The sequence below is a fragment of the Myxine glutinosa genome, chromosome 1 (genome assembly GCF_964187855.1).
Source record: "Myxine glutinosa chromosome 1, kmMyxGlut1.1, whole genome shotgun sequence".
Lineage (NCBI taxonomy): Eukaryota > Metazoa > Chordata > Myxini > Myxiniformes > Myxinidae > Myxine > Myxine glutinosa.
In genome coordinates, this window is record NC_136261.1 from 87,622,100 (window position 1) to 87,637,500 (window position 15,401).

General features: G+C 47.0%; 1 protein-coding gene across 3 annotated transcripts in view; it reads left to right on the forward strand.

The window, feature by feature from the left end:
• The window catches only part of LOC137425883 (RNA binding protein fox-1 homolog 3), a 375,403-nt gene that overhangs the window by 67,716 nt on the left and 292,286 nt on the right, over positions 1 to 15,401 (forward strand). The window lies entirely within an intron of this gene.

The following is a 15,401-nucleotide window of genomic DNA, read 5'->3' on the forward strand; positions in this document are numbered from 1 at the left end:
TATCATCATGTATTCTTTTAATCCAAATACATATTTAATTTTTGTTTTAAATGGAAGATGCTCTATTTAACTCACATTAACCATATTTTCTTTTTCTTTTCTTCTTGCCTCAAACCAAACCTTGCTTTGTTCACACTCATTCGATCTTTTCATATTTACCTCGCATGCGCAAAGCGAAAAGAGGGATTAAGCATTCGCTTCACTTTGTCTGTCTGTCTGTCTACAAACATCTGTCTATAATCGAGGAACTACTTAATTTCAATTTTATTACATATATTGTAACGTTGTGAAACATGAATCGGAACAAGAATCGGAACATGAACCTGTAGTTTGCAAGTACTTTATCTTTGAAATTGGCAAATTGTATGGAGTCTCGTCCTGAGTGGTGAGCACACATGCACAGAGAGGAGTAAGGTAATTTATTTAGTCTGGCTGTCTGGCAGTCAAACAAAATTTAAAAGATCACATTTAAAAGGTCTTTCTGTCTTCTACCGACTCCTCTCCGGCCTTGCACCCCCAGCTCTCTCTGTGCTCTGTCCCCCAAATATTCCTACAGGTCGCACAAGATCTGCCAGCAACCCTCTGATGGTTAAACTGCCGAAATCTCGGCTCTCTGCTCACCTTCACTCTTTCATTCCTCTTTTCTCCCGCCTCTGGAACAAACTCCCTCACTCCCTTCAATCCCACTCCTCCCTCCAGGTCTTTAAAACAGCTGTTCACCACCATCTCTTAACTTCCCCCATCCAAAACCTTGATCTTTTCTACCCCCGCTAATTCACCCCAGATCCACCTTGTTTGAAATTCCAACTTCTTTCCTGGAAGTCCTGGCAGTGTCCATATGTTTTATACCTCTCCCACCGCCCCCTTCCCACGCCCCCCCCCCCTAAAGCCCTCGCCCTCTCTCAGATCTCTCGATGTCTCCATGTCTCTCGGTCCCTGCTCTCAAATGTTGTGTTTGTGTCCTTCCCCCTCTCTCCCCCATCTTGTCTACCGCTCCCTATGTTATATGTTTTATGTGTCGGTTTGTCTTTCTGTGTGATTAATGTTCGCTCTTTCACGAGCCTCGACCTTGTATACAAAAAAAAAAAAAAAAAAAAAAAAAAATCACTCTAAACAAGAAACTTACTGTTTTTAGGAATATCGTAAAGGACACAAACAACAGGCACGAAAGACTAATTTGAGGCGTTATAAAAGTGGTGTAAAAGATGGTGAGTCAACGGCGGTAAACTTCTGAATTTTTTTTTTTATATACAGCCTTTAAAACTTATTTTATTACAATTGAATTGCATAATTGAATACTGTAGAACACAAATTACCATCTTGCTCTTTCAAACATCTTCCGTTTAGAAGTATTTCTAAATATATTTATGCTGTCATGCCCTGATGGCAGGGTAACTGTGAGTTCACTGAGATCAGCATTCAGCCAAATATGGCGGCACGTAGCTCAGTTTGTTTGCACAGCAACAGTTGGAAAGACCTCACCCATGTCCTTTTTCTGAAGACTGCATGGGGTAAGGTGTTCTATGCACTCTCTAAAGTTTCATTTTTGCTTTGATCACATTACCAAGGTCTTTTTTTAAAATCCTCTATCTGCTCATCGCAGCCACATTTATATATGTCCCTCTGTTAAACCCATCCTGCCTATAATTACTTAACCCCTTTCCAAGCTCTTTTTCCCCCCAACTACAACTAAACCCTCCCCATTTTGCTGCATGCTCAATTTCACTCCCATCATGAGTTTTTATTGTGCATGCTGCAGCATTATGTCATCGATCCAGTATTTAGAAGACTAGAAATATGTAATGGTACCACTTATAAAGTGGCAGGTCTGTGAGACATCCTTCATGCAGACCAACAAATACAGCATACAACATTTTTTATACAAGGTCAGAGCTGGTGGAAGAGCGAAACTCCATCCATTGTGTTACACATTTTTAGCTGTGACATCTCGCAGGTCTACAAGAGCTTTACGTTGCTGTTGTTGTGTTTGGGGTTCCATTGTTGAACCGTGCACCCATTGGTCAGACAGCTATCGGACCAGACTCACATTTGTGAATTGACTCCACCCACAATATCACCGAGACAAAATGATATGGCCACCATCTTGGTTTTATAGTGAGCCTAACACATTAGGCCTGTAGGCTTCTGCTGATTATACACTTCTGCTGATTATAACATATATATATATATATATATATATATACAGGCAGTCCCCGGGTTACGAACGCCCGACTTACGAACGCCCGTACTTACGTACCGACCTCCGTAAAGCCTATTATTTAAAAAAGAGTTTGTTTTTTTTTGTTTTTGTTTTTTCACCATTTTCTTTTTTTTTTGGTATACAGAATCGAGGCTCGTGAAAGAGCTAACATTTATCACACTGAAAAAAATCAGACACAAAGTATATAATAAGGGGAGCGGTAGACAAGAGAAATATGAGAAAAGCTCTGTTCAAGCCACCCTTGATGTTTACTTTAAGAAAATTGACCAGCACCAGGTCCATCCTCTCCAGCACCAGGTCCATCCTCTCCAACACCAGGCCCATCATCTCGGAGAGATATATCAAGGTATGATTGTTTCAAGGTTTGCAAGACATCAATTGGAACGAGAGCAAATGTTAACCTTTAATCATTATCTTTTCTTTTCTATCGAAACAGTTTAAGAAATGTTTCTTTCATGCTTTTTATACCTATAGATGTTTTAGGTAAAATATATACTAAATACTAAGGCGAACATTTGACGAATTGACACTAGATGTGAACCATACGTAACCGTTCCGACTTACATACAAATTCGACTTACAGACAGACTTAAAAATGGAACTCGTTCGTAACCCGGGGACTGCCTGTATATATATTGTATATATATTGTATATATATTGCAGTGGGCTGTTAACACGTTATCAACGGAGGTCCGTGGTTCGAGCCCCACATTGAGTCAGAATTTTTTCACACTTAGACCCTCGCAGGAATTTGATTCGTTTCTAAAATTATATATATATATATATATATATATATATATATATATATATATATATATATATATATATATATATATATATATATATATATATATACATATACGTATATATGTAGGCGCTATAAGTTGCACACCAACTCGAGGTCTTCTTCCAATCGTTTAATGAATGTTTTGGTTTGAAGGGAACACAAGATAAGAAAAAGGGGTCAGCAACATGCGCTCACACGAGTCCTCGGGTCATTTGAGTCCAAACTCCGAATAACAACCGAACCCAAAGACAAAGTCTTCCTGGTTGAAGAATCGAATCCACACTCCCCATTAATGTCTGGACCTGAGAACGCGCCAAAACACTGCTATCTTCACGGCGGTCAGGGCGGAAGCATGCTTTCGATTTCCCATGGCCAACAACGAAACTTAATTTTACCTTTTTACACCCTCCTGGTACAAATCACCATAAATCACACAATGATCTATCGCAAGATATTAAACTACAGTGGCAAGGAAAAGTTAATAAAATTAATATACCAGCCAATGAGAACAACACCGGATGGCCACACCTTACGCCTACATTTCCCCCCACTTAAACTGACAATGTCCCCATGTCAGCGAACAATTAAAATGAAGAAAACCAATAAGTAACAAAATCAAAGAATCCAGCCTGAGGCTTATCACTGGGTACTTCAGCTCCTACACTGTAAAGGAACCTCTGTGGTGGAATTCCTCTTGTCGAGCGAGAAGACTTCCTCAGGGACTCAGTCGGTCTGTCAACTGGTAATGTAGCAGGCGGCTCTGGACTGTGTTCCTTACCCATGACTTGCTCCTCCACTGCCGTTACATCACTACTGATGGTTAAGTCCACCTGAGGAGGGCTTTCATCATCCCTAACAGTTAAATCCACTTGAGGCGGGCTTTCATCCTGTCCATGACGCCAAATGTAGCCGCTATAAGTTGCACACCAACTCGAGGTCTCCTTCCAATCGTTTAATGAATGTTTTGGTTTTAAGGGAACACAAGATGAGAAGAAGGGGCAGCAAAATGCGCTCACACGAGTCCTAGGGTCATTCTTGTCCAAACTCTGAATAACAACCGAACCCAAAGACAACAGTCTTCCTGGGTGAAGAAGCGAACCCACACTCCCCGTTAATGGCTGGGCCTGAGAACCCGCCAAAACCCTGCTCTCTTTGCGGCGGTCAGGGCGGAAGCGTGCTTTCGATTTCCTGTGGCCAACAATTAAATTTAATTTTACATTTTGTCACCTCCTGGCAAAAATCACCATAAATCACACAACGATCTATCGCTAGATATTAAACTACAGTGGCAAGGAAAATTTAATAAAATTGATATAACAGCCAATGAGAACAACTCCGTATGGCCACACCTTACGCCGACATACATATATAATTATATACATATATACATATATACATATCGGAACCCAACATATTGTTACGGAACCCAACGTCGGCCTATGGTTCCCCTTTGAGGGGGGATTAGTCCCCTCGTTTGTTACTGACCGACGTGGTCCCTGAAGCTGCACCGCGACCTCCAAAAAGGCCGGTGGGCAGCTTCGTTTGTGACCGCGGATAAGATGTTAATTTGCCGAGCGGATGGCAGCCGCGGCCCGAACCATTAACAATGATTAGACCCGATTCTTTAACGTTGGCCAAATCGTGCCGCAGGTATTCAATGGGGAAAAGACAAAGACGACGGATGTGAAGAAGAAGAAGACAAAAAGGGTTTGAAATACGACTATAATTTATTACTACTATTTACAACACCAAAGAAACCAAGGAGAAGGAAGGATACGAAAATAAAGACAGAAAGAGGGATGGACCAGAAGGACACAGTGCAATTTCTAGCTTAACTATACAAGCTTAACTTATTCCCAGGGACAAGACACACAGAACAAACTCACGTACACAAAAGGATGGAAAGGCAGGGATGGTTTGGGACGGCAGAGGAGGGTCCAGACAGATGGTAGGCGTCGAGGTCCGGCTCCAAGCGCGCGCTCCGATCCACGCTTTGGGGTCGAGGCGAAAACCCGGCAAACACAGCCTCGCGTCTCACCGACCGGCAATAGGGCCTAGAGGGTATCGGCCTATTGCCGCAATACAGGCACCCCCTCACGTCTCTCTCTCTCTCAGTCTTGCTAGATCACGCCTCTCGTTTGTGCCTTCTCACCGACCTTGTACCTAATTTGTCCAACTCTCATGAACCTTCAAGCAACTCCCTTCACAGAACTCTCACTTCAGAACTCCCTCTGCAGAACTGCTCGTTGGGCTCCCTCACTCATCTGCCTAGGCAGTCCCTCCAAACTCCCTTTTATGAGGCGCGTGGCGATCAAGCCGCTGGCCTTTTGGAAACGCCCATCGGGTCGCTCTCCGCAGTGCCGGTTGGTGGGCACGGGCTCTCTGGCTCCACCCTTGATGACGATGGGCAGTTAACGCCCTTCTTCCCCGAGCTGACCACGCCGTAATGGTGGCAAATGCAGTTGGCAGTAGAGGCTTTGGGAATGGGAATGAAAGGGGATCTATCTATTTGAATTCGGTGCAATGGAGTATTAATTAATGGAAGACAAAGCCTTAACCTAATACACAGAATAAGGAAATAAACTACCAACAAGGTGGAAATCTATGATTGGCTAACGTGATTGTATATGACCTAACTAAGGGACGCCCTTTTGACCTTTATACACAACTGGAGGAAAGAGGGTGATATTTTACCATTTACTACACAATAAAAAAAACACAATTCTCAAATCCACAACACTGCACCCTCCTCCTCTTAGGCACGTCCCGGGCCTATTACCTTTACTTTTAGTGTGGCACGTAGGTGTAGTTCCCTCTCCATTTAACCTGACCCTGAGTGTGACAGTTTTAAAACACAAATAAATATGTCCCGCTGCTCCATTGCACCCTGCCTAACAGATTTATGCCCACAGCTAACCGAATTGCGGAATGGTCTTCAAACTACACATTTATGATGGGGGAGTATTATTTACAGTTGACGCTACTTTTATTTACAATACGCAACCCAGGACCTGTGATTGTTCGTTTGGGGGAGAGACAGTCTGCCCTGCCTCGACGCACCAGAAAGCACCCACAACGCACCAAAAACACCATCAAGCACCACAAAGCACCCTTTGGTGCACAGTCATCACAGTTCCATAAAAATAAAAACAACAAACCCTTGGTGGTGTCTTGCTCTTTGGCTCCCTCTGCTGGCTATTGTTATCTTCCAGATGTTGTCTTTCTTCCTTTTCTTACTGGCGGCCTATTTGGACTAATAAAAAGGCACACAATGCGTCCATTTTTTATTTATGGCCCACAGGGCCGACTATTGTGGTTCACCTGTGTGGCATCGGGGTCCTGTGACCAAGGTCCGCCAGCAAGATCTCGGGCCTTCATGGCCGGTTCCAGCAGAGGGGCCATGCCCCAACCCATGGGGTCCATAAGTGGTGCTCAACCACAGACATGTGGTCCATAAGGTGGTGCATCGATGCAGACAGCTGTGGTTGCGAGAGTTTCGGGCGCACAATGGCGGACTCCCGCACGCTCCCCTCGGCGCCCAGTGGCGCACAGTCCTCGTGTGGGAGACAAGGGGGGGGGGGGGGAAGACAGGTGAGCGAGGGGTAAGGTCACAATGGTACACATCAATAAAGGCAATGCAAGGCGAGGTGCGTATGGAGACGGAGCGGAGAAAAGCTCGTCCCTACCGTACGTCACCCCCCCTGTTACCTACTCTACCCCTGCCCTTACCCCATAATTACAACAATCTACACATTTACAAATTCGTCACTAATGTCTCGTCTTCCCCATATTTCCCCTATACCAAATTCGTCTTCACTCCCACTAATCCAAAATTTGCCATCACCCAATTCATCATCAATCCTCATAATGAGGAAGAGATGTAACACAAAGCACAATGTCACACCCACGTCATGATGCGTCTCACAATCCAAAACATTTGCACAATAAAATAATAAAAACAGGGCATGGTGTGGAGTTACGTCAACTTGGTTGAGTGCATGTTGATGGTGGGAGGAGATTCTTAATCCTAACTACTTCCTAAATGACTTTAACACACTTTACACGACCTGGGGTCTTTCCCTGCAAAACCATTGGCCATCTTCCTCTATGCGGTTTTAAGAACCAAATTCCCATTGACCAAACTGTGGTGCTTCTCAATTTGGGGTCTCACTTCCCCGGTTCAACTCCCTGTGCCCTTGCACAATTTCCGGGCTGGGTCGTGCAGCTCTCCCAGCAGGTCTACCCACCTGCACACCTCCACCACTGTAGTTGCCTCCGAGCTTACCTGCTCCTTACCCTAACCTATCTACCTGGGGAAGGCCCTCTGGCGCTCTCCCCACTCGGTGCCCTCTCTGGCACTGAGCTACCCGGGTCCGTCCTCCGGATCCTCGGGCCCCATCCACAACAACTCTACCGGCTCCCAGAGCCCACCTGCGGCCTCACCTGGCCGACATCCTTACAGTGGTGGAGTGCCCAATCAACTACACATACTAACAGGCTACACGCCCAGCCATTTCCACAACACTAATGCACCCATCCAACCATCATTCTTCCACCACGCACCACAGATGCCAATATCCAACCACAATTTACCTGTACCCTCTACCTAACTCTTGCACTACCCTCCCCAGGTATTCGTGATGGGGGTCCACTCCTCCCCCATTCACACCTTCGCACCATCCACTCCACTCCACAGTTTCCACCATACTCACTCCACGACCATCCATTCCATACTCCATGTATTCCACACTCCATGTATTCCACACAACCATTCTCCATTCACCTGCAGTTGCACACCTGTGCAATCTCACCTGGTGCCACCTGCACCCTCCTTCCTCCATGGACCATTTGGTCAACACAACACACATCACCATCACGCACTCATTAACTGCTCCATACACCTGTTCAGTTGCACACCTGTGCAATCTCACTTGTTCCTCACTCACTGCTCCATACACTTCCACGCTCAATACACTTTCGATTCTCAAGCACCATTGCCTCAGGCACCCAAATTCTCCCACGGTCACACACACATCTCTCCCGAGCATTGCCTAGCAATTCCTCATTTGCACGATATCAACACTCACTCATACACTTTTCACAATACACTTCTGAATACGCCTCCAACACTCACACGGCATCATCTGAACTACCTGGTGCCCTGCTAAAACTCGCGCTTCCCCGTCGCCCCTTTAAACTATTGCGCTCCCTCGTCATTATAATCCAAACTAATCTACCTGCATCCCCACTACAGGTATCATTGTCACTACCTAATCTTACCGTTACCTATGGTCATCTTCTCTAGATCCCTACACACTATATCCTAACCCTCCCGGGCTAGTTTTCACTGCCAAACCCCATAACTAGTGCTCCTTTGCCCCCGCTGTGAGGGATGGCAGAGTTGCCATCCCACCACATCAGGTATCTCTCACTATAAATTTTGCTCACCAAATTCCAGCCAATCAAAAATTTTCCAATTACTGCCAATTCTATTCACTTTTCTAAATTTCGGATCAAAAACACTATCATCATTACACGCCTACTCACTTGAGCCTCCCGGTGAGCCAATTCATCTCCAAAGCTCGGCTTCGCAAAGCCGAGCAATGAATGCGGATTGTTTGGTGCCGGCAGTTGGATCCGTCCGGCCTTCGGTGCAGGGAAGGAGGTTTACTCGGGCCGAGATCCCACGCACCATCTCGGCACGGAGCCGTCCAATGGCCCGATCTCGCCCTGCCGGAACGCCGCAACAAAAAGGGGTCGCCATGACGACCCTTCCGACCGGGCCGCCCGCTCCGCTGAGCGGAGCTCGGACGCGGCCGTTCAGAGCGAGGCCCGGCATGGACCGCGTACGGCGGTTCTTTCCAAACCGCCGCGGTTACGATCCCCGCTGGTCCCCGCGGCACACGAAGCTGCCCGGCACGAACCGAGGGCCCGCTTCGGCTAAACGTCGTTCTAACCGCTAACCCGGTTAGCGTCGATGCTCCACTTGCATGCTTACACCCCGCAGCCCGTTCCTTGCTCACACATCCAGCTGTCTCCATGCTATTTGTCATTGCACCTTCTCTTACACACCCAGGTGCACTCATTCCGCTCACAGACTTTGTCACACACCTGACCACCACACACCTTTGCACACACTCGTCGTTCGCACATCTCACCAACACACCTCTTCGCGCCCCCTCCTCGGTCACCTCCTCTGTGACAACCACAGGTGTGCTCCCACTTGCACACCCAATCACGTGCCTCACTATCAACTCCAGTGTGCATTCCCATACGCGCTCTACCATTCCAGGTGTGCATCCTTCCATTCCAGGTGTACATTCTCTCTCACCTGCCACAACCAAATCACGCCCCGTGTCACTCTTACTACTTTCACCACCACTCTCGGTCGCGCATTCACCCTCACTCTTGACAGCGCACTCTGTACCCATACACTCCTCTGTTACACACCTTTCTCGCGCATCCTCTTGCGCACACTCTCCCGTTACACCCTCCGTAACACTCACCACAGGTGTGCATGCTTCCGTCACATCCCCTGTAACACTCCCCATCCCGCGCTTCCATGTGCCCCCCCCGCACACGCGCTACGACCAACTCACTCTCGACAGCACACTCACTCCTCGGCGCGCACTTTTTCCCCACACACCCGTCCGTTACACACCTTTCTCGCGCATCCTCTTGCGCACACTCTCCCGTTACACCCTCCGTAACACTCACCACAGGTGTGCATGCTTCCGTCACATCCCCTGTAACACTCCCCACTACGCGCTTCCATGTGCCCCCCCCCCCCCCCCCGCACACGCGCTACGACCAACTCACTCTCGACAGCACACTCACTCCTTGGCGCGCACTTTTTCCTCACACACCCAATAGTCGGACCTCCTCGCACACCTCCTTTTTCGCACTCCGTACCTGTCGCACACTTCACCAATGGCCTCTCACGAACACCCGGGTCCAAACCAACCCCCAGCCGACTGAAGCTTCCCTTACACCATATACATTTCCGCGTATATCGTCACCCACCTCTGTACCTCGTCTCCGCATCTCCTTCGCCACCTGCAAACTCTTTATTTGGTTAGCAAGCACACCATCACGATTTGAGCACCGACCTTGTACATATTCCATCACCTCCTCCTTTATCTCCCTCTTAGTTTCCCTCCGTCTCTTCTTAATTTCACTCACCCCCTCTTCCACTTCCTCTAATTTTTGCTTCACCTCTTTTATTTCCCGGTGCGTCTCCTCAATTTCGTCCTCTAAGGCCACCTTGACCGTTTCTATGTGCGTCCTCACCTCCCGGTCCTTTGTCTCCATTGCCTCCATCACCTCGTCCAACCTCGTTGTCAGTCCCTCACGTACCATCTGACATTCCTTCTTCGTCGCTATTAAGTCATTTTTTATTTCTTTTTGTGTCGCTTTCAACCCTCCTAGTACCGCAGTGTTCTTTTCCACCTGCTCCACTAGTTCTTTTTGTCCCACCGTCAGCTGCTCTACTTCCCGTGTCAGGTCCTCTATGCCCCCTTCTAACCTAGTCGTCCCATTTCTCACCTCTTTCTCCATACGCTTCTCACCTCGCTTTACCTCCTCGCGTACCCCCGAGACCTCCTCGCTTACACCTCGCCTTATTTCCTCCCCCATCTCCTCCATTTCTTTAGTAGATGCCGCCCTCGTCTGTCCCAATTCATCCCTCTGGGCATCCAGTTTACCTTCCAACCCGATTTTCACCTCCTCTATCTGGTTCCCCATCCGTTTGATTTCCCGGGCAGATTGCTCCCCTATCTCCCGCAATTTGCCTTCCATCTTATCTTCTAGCCCCGTTAACCCATTCTTTCCCTCTTTTATCCCGTTGTCTAACCCCTCAAATTTATTTCCCATATTGTTTAACCCGTCTCTTAATTGCTCACTATCAGCCCTCATTCTGTTTTCCATCCCTTCCATCTTTTCATCTATTTCCTTACTTTGCACCACGAAGCATGCCCTGATTTGCGCCATAAAGAGGTCCAAATTCACCGGTGCTGCTGCGCGCACGGGCGCGGCTAAATTTGGTGCCGCTGCAACCACGTGCGCGAGGGCGCCATTTTGCGCACCTGATACCTCCGCAACCCCATCCTCAGTACTCTCCTCCTCCATTTCTTCCCTCTGATCCTGGGTTACCCCTAACCCCTCTTCTAGTTCCCCCACCAGCATCCCGTCGCCTTGACCATCCATGGCACGATTTACAAATTTAGGATGTTAAATAAAAGTAAATTTCGGCCCACTCGAAATTTGAGCGCGCTAAGCGCTTCAGGTCCGAATCTCGCTCCCGACACCAAATGTTACGGAACCCAACGTCGGCCTATGGTTCCCCTTTGAGGGGGGATTAGTCCCCTCGTTTGTTACTGACCGACGTGGTCCCTGAAGCTGCACCGCGGCCTCCGGAAAGGCCGGTGGGCAGCTTCGTTCGTGACCGCGGATAAGATGTTAATTTGCCGAGCGGATGGCAGCCGCGGCCCGAACCGTTAACAATGACTAGACCCGATTCCTTAACGTTGGCCAAATCGTGCCGCAGGTATTCAATGGGGAAAAGACAAAGACGACGGATGTGAAGAAGAAGAAGACAAAAAGGGTTTGAAATACGACTATAATTTATTACTACTATTTACAAGACCAAAGAAACCAAGGAGAAGGAAGGATACGAAAATAAAGACAGACAGAGGGACGGACCAGAAGGACACAGTGCAATTTCTAGCTTAACTATACAAGCTTAACTTATTCCCAGGGACAAGACACACAGAACAAACTCACGTACACAAAAGGATGGAAAGGCAGGGCTGGTTTGGGACGGCAGAGGAGGGTCCAGGCAGATGGTAGGCGTCGAGGTCCGGCTCCAAGCGCGCGCTCCGATCCACGCTTTGGGGTCGAGGCGAAAACCCGGCAAACACAGCCACGCGTCTCACCGACCGGCAATAGGGCCTAGAGGGTATCGGCCTATTGCCGCAATACAGGCACCTCCTCACGTCTCTGTCTCTCAGTCTTGCTAGATCACGCCTCTCGTTCATGCCTTCTCACCACACTTTTACCTACTTTGTCCAACTCTCATGAACCTTCAAGCAACTCCCTTCACAGAACTCTCACTTCAGAACTCCCTCTGCAGAACTGCTCGTGGGGCTCCCTCACTCATCTGCCTAAGCAGTCCCTCCCAACTCCCTTTTATGAGGCGCGTGGCGATCAAGCCGCCGGCCTTTTGGAAACGCCCATCGGGTCGCTCTCCGCAGTGCCGATTGGTGGGCACGGGCTCTCTGGCTCCACCCTTGATGACGATGGGCGGGCACGCCCTTCTTCCCTGAGCTGACCACGCCGTAATGGCGGCAAATGCAGTTGGCAGTAGAGGCTTTAGGAATGGGAATGAAAGGGGATCTATCTATTTGAATTCGGTGCAATGGAGTATTAATTAATGGAAGACAAAGCCTTAACCTAATACACAGAATAAGGAAATAAACTACCAACAAGGAGGAAATCTATGATTGGCTAACGTGATTGTATATGACCTAACTAAGGGGCGCCCTTTTGACCTTTATACACAACTGGAGGAAGGAGGGTGATATTTTACCATTTACTACACAATAAAAAAAACACAATTCTCAAATCCACAACAATATATGCATATATACACATATATATATATACATATATATATATATACATATATATATATATACATATATATACATATATACACATATATATTATATATATACATATATATACATATATACACATATATATTATATATATACATATATATACATATATACACATATATATTATATATATACATATGCGCATATATATATATACATATATACATATATACAGTTCCGACAGACAGAATTTTGATCTTAGTTCAGATACTGTCATAAGTGTATGTAAAACTCACAGTTACCGACCTGGTTTCGCCCTTTTTCGGGCTCATCAGGGCAACGCAGTGAGTCCTGCATACACTCATGACTCTGAAAACCTTTCGGTTATATACCAGTTACTATACGATTTCATACCATCAGTGGTGAACCGCCATTAAGGTATCCCAATTCTGATCAAAATTCTGCTCTGTCGGAGGGTTCTCTTGAGAGCTTGACAGGCAGAGCGTATGTACATGGCAGTGACGTCATTACGTGCGCTCATTGAAAGCTCAAGAACTGAAGATATATTTGGATTGTTACTCCCGGCTGCATCCAGACGATTCCATATAATGAGTGGATACTAGAGATAATGTGCCATGTGGCAGATGGTACTTATCGCTCCCATTAAGGTACAGCATAGCTGGATGGGATACCTTAATGGCGGTTCACCACTGATGGTATGAAATCGTATAGTAACTGGTATATAACCGAAAGGTTTTCAGAGTCATGAGTGTATGCAGGACTCACTGCGTTGCCCTGATGAGCCCCAAAAAGGGCGAAACCAGGTCGGTAACTGTGAGTTTTACATACACTTAGGACAGTATCTGAACTAAGATCAAAATTCTGCTCTGTCAGAGGGTTCTCTTGAGAGCTTGACAGGCACAGCGTATGTACATGGCAGTGACGTCATTACGTGCGCTCATTGAAAGCTGGAGAACTGAAGATATATTTGGATATATATATATATATATATATATATATATATATATATATATGTATATATATATATACATTCATTTATGTTGATTATGTATATGTCAAGATTAGACCCCGTTACTTTAGTGGGTACCAGGAAGCAAGTAACACACCAGCTGTTGCCGCATGCATCTTGACCAACAGGAAATTCCTGCCACACATTAACCTGTCTGTGGGTTGTATACAAAACAGTTCTGGGAGCAGTCGTGAACAACTTAATATATTTTTTAATGCTCTGCTGGCTAAACAGATGCATAAGCTCCACCTATTAGTCATCACCTCAGCAGAGCTACAGCCCCTACCTCTCCATTGTAATGCAGACAATACCAGGAAGAGAATTACCGGTACATTCTCAAATTTTTAATTACATTCTTACATCAAGTCCGCCCCAAAGTAGGAACATCCATGGAAACATGTTTCTAGCTTGTTGGCCCTCGTCAGCATGGAGCAGAAGTTCCTCCTCCTCGGAGCTTCCCATTAACGTCAAAAATCCCACTAGCCCATTCCAAAAATATACCATATTAACGTCCAGAAATATACTATATTGTTACGGTCCGCGGATTAGGATGTTATTTTTTACCGAGCGGAGGTATAACCGCGGCCGAACAGTTGTTCCCCGACTAAACCCGATTTACCCAATTCACCCAAACGTTGGCCGTATCGCGCCACAGATACTCAATCTGGAAAACTCTAAAGCGACCGAATGCAAAGAGGAAGAGGAAGACATACAGAAGAGTAACGGGATTTATTATTTACACACACAAGCAAAAAGGAGCAGTCACGATTATGTACAGGGACATGAGACGCAGGTGACACAGTGCAAATTATTAGCTTATCTAACAGGCTTACTTAATACCCAGGACAGAACAAATGAAGACACAGACTCACACGGGGAATGATGATAGGAATTGGCTGGAATGAGAGGAAAGTCCACTGGGTCTGGCAGCACGATTCGCACGTTCTGCAGCCGCCGTTCCTTCGCGGCCCTGCTCCGAACTGCCGTCCTGGCCCCTAAGCGGCTGGCGAGCGTTGTTGCTGCTGCTGCTGTAGACGCTGCCGCTGGCGCGCAAGGTGGCGAATATCAGGCTTTGTGCTTCCCTGGATGATCTTCTGCTTTTGGAACCTCACAACTCAGCCCTGCTCTGACGACCCAGCTCTTTCCTTTCCACCTCACCACGCAGCTCAGCTCAGCCTTTCAGCTCCTCTCTTGGACTCATCTGCTTGTCTCATCTCTCTTGTCTCCTTCTGGGGAACGCCCCACGGCGGGTTATATAGGCCCCGCCCCTCAACCTTTGCGAACCTCCCCCAAACGCTCTTCCTCCGCCCTCTCAAACCAAACCCCTCGTTCTCGGTTGGTTGTTCGGGGCTGGCTCACTCCTCCCCTCTATGACGAGGTGGAGACACGCCCTTCTCCACCGACCCTGCCTCGTGGTCAATGGCGGCAATCGGAGGGGATGTAATTGGCAATGGCAATTGAGGCCTGGCAATGACGAAAGGGGAAATGGAGGTTTTGGGAATGGGAATGAAGGGAATCTACCTCTTTTACTCGGTGCAATGGAGTGTCATGTTAATGGACGACAAGGCCTTACCCTAAAACACATAATAAGGAAATAAACTACTGAACAGGGGTATTATCGGGTCCTGCAATGTGGTGTTTCATGGAATAACTACCGAGACGCCCTTTGACCTTTACACTACGGAGGTATTTACAAGGGTCATGACATTTACAAAGGGTGATCTTTACAACAATTTACACTACAAC